This window comes from Quercus robur, chromosome 5 (genome assembly GCF_932294415.1).
Source record: "Quercus robur chromosome 5, dhQueRobu3.1, whole genome shotgun sequence".
NCBI classification, from domain to species: Eukaryota; Viridiplantae; Streptophyta; class Magnoliopsida; order Fagales; family Fagaceae; genus Quercus; species Quercus robur.
In genome coordinates, this window is record NC_065538.1 from 85,456,115 (window position 1) to 85,458,782 (window position 2,668).

Below are 2,668 nucleotides of genomic sequence, written 5' to 3' on the forward strand. Positions count from 1 at the left end.
TCACAAGCATGTCGTCGACATAGACCTCTACATTCCACCCTATCTGTGGACGGAACATGTGATTAACCAACCTTTGATAAGTTACCCCTACGTTGTTTAGACCAAAGGGCATCCCCTTATAGCAAAACAAACCTTGACTGGTAATGAAAAAGGTCTTTTCCTGATCAACTTCGTCCATCTTTATATGATTATATCCTGAGAAGGCGTCCATGAAGCTCAACAACTGATGGCCAGCTGTAGAGTCCACCAATTGATCAATGCGTGGTAAAGGATAACTATCCTTCGGGCACGCCTTGTTCAAATCAGTGAAATCTACGCACATTCTCCACTTGCCATTTGCTTTCTTCACCATCACCACATTGGCTAACCAATCCGGGTAATAGACTTCCTTAATAAAATGTGCTGTGGTCAGTTTTTGAACCTCTTCCTTGATTGCCTTATCCCGCTCAGGAGCGAACACTCTCTTCTTCTAACGAACAGGCTTAGAAAAGGGGTACACATTCAATCGATGAGTGATTACACTTGGATCGATTCCCGGCAAGTCGTCATGACTCCATGCAAAAACATCGATACTCTTTCTCAGGAACTGGATCAGGTCTTTTCTTGCCTTCTCCTTCATACATGTTCCAATTCTGGTGAATTTCTCGGGATCATCTTCTTGCAAAAGAACATTTTCCAGCACTTCCGTGGGCTCTGCAACAACCCTTCTTTCCTCAATACTCATTGTCTGCACCTGCTCGTCTAAAGCCATCATGGCTAAATAGCATTCTCTAGCTGCCAACTGATTTCCTTGTGCTTGTCCTATCCCGTACTCCGTAGGGAATTTGACTGATAGATGGTAGGTAGATGTTATCACCTTCCAACTGTTCAGGGTTGGTCTTCCAATAATGGCATTGTATGAGGATGAACAATCCACCATGAGGAAATTGACTTCCCTAGTTATCTGTTACGGGTATGACCCCACCACTACTGGTAATGTAATGGTGTCTACAAGTTGCACCTTCATTCCTCCGAACCCTATCAATGGTGAGCATACTGGATGAAGTTGATCCCGCCTAAGCCTCATCTGTTGGAAGGCAGGGTAGTACAATATATCTGTTGAGCTTCCATTGTCAACTAACACTCTCTTGGTTGTATAATCTGCAATAAGCAGAGTAATGACAATTACATCATCATGCGGGTGATGGATCCTCTCAGCATCTTCATCGATGAATGAAATGGTCGGCTCGTCCATTGATCTCGTCCTTGGTGATCATCCAGAAAGTTGGACGTTTTGCACCACTTTGAGATACGTCTTCTTCGATTTGGAAGATTGCCCCGTCGAGTTTCCTCCTATGATAATCCTTATCTCTCCTAGTAGGGGCCGGGACAATTCCTCCATTTTTCCCTTCAACTTCTCATCTTTATAATCCCTTCCAACGAAGTTCCTCGGCTTTCATTGTCTAATAAGATTCTCAATTTGCTGCTTCAGGTCATAACATTCATTCGTGTTATGCCCATAGTCCCTATGGAAGCGACAATATTTACTCTTATTGCGCTTATTGGGATCTCCTTTCATCTTCTTTGGCCATTTTAGAGAAGGGTCATCTTTGATTTGCATGAGCACCTGATCAAGTGGAGCGTTTAGGGGCGTGTAGTTCTGATTTCTTCCCAAGAGACCCGTCTTCCTATTATCTCGTTCCTTCTTATCTTCCGTCCGTCCCTTCTTTGGACGAGGGCCTTGTTCTGAGTGGCGTGCTGGGTGCGCTTCCATCCTTTCAGCTCTTTTACTCTTCTTGGCTATGATCGCATCTTCTGCATTCATAAAGTTCTGAGCCGAATGGACGAGCTTAGCCATGGTTTGAGGCTCCTTCTCATATAGCTTGTGGATAAATAGATCAGAATTAATCCCATTATGGAAGGCCGCCAATAGAAGCTTGTCGTCTATCTCGTCCACACTCAGGGCTTCTCTGTTGAAGCAAGTGATGAATGACCACAGACTCTTATTCTCCCCTTGCTCTATGGCCAACAAGCTGGACGAGGAACGCTTGTGTCTCTGTCTCCTAATGAAATTGTTAACAAACAACTTGCTCAACTCTTCAAAAGAACTTACAGAACTTGGGGGTATTTTGTTGAACCAGACTCGTGCCAGACCTTTAAAGGTGGTAGGGAAGGCTCTACACATGATTTCATTAGGGACCCCTTGAAGGTGCATCATTGTCTTGAAAGTAGCAATGTGATCAAATGGGTCACGCGTTCCATCATACGAATCCAGAAAAGGCAACTTGAACTTTGATGGTAAAGGATGACCGTTGATGGCAGCCGTAAAGGGAGAATCTGTTTTGTGGACCAAATCTTCTATAGGATTTGTCCTCCTCATGTTCTCTTTCATTTCCTCCATGACTTTCTTCATTTGGTCCATCTCTTCTTTCAAGTGTGGTACCGTCCGTGAGGTGGTGCCTCTTAACTAACTTCCAATTTCAGTATTTTCTCTATCACCATGACCCTGTGTTTGTCCTCCTCCTTCACGTACCTCACGTGTTTGTCTTCTTTGATTAATCTCCATTCTTAACTCTTGGTTTTGGCTAGTCAACTCTGCCATTGCAGCCGCCATAGATTGCACATGTTGGACAGACGATATCTGCATGACTGGTGCGGATTGGCGATCGCATTGGGGATCGCTTAAAGT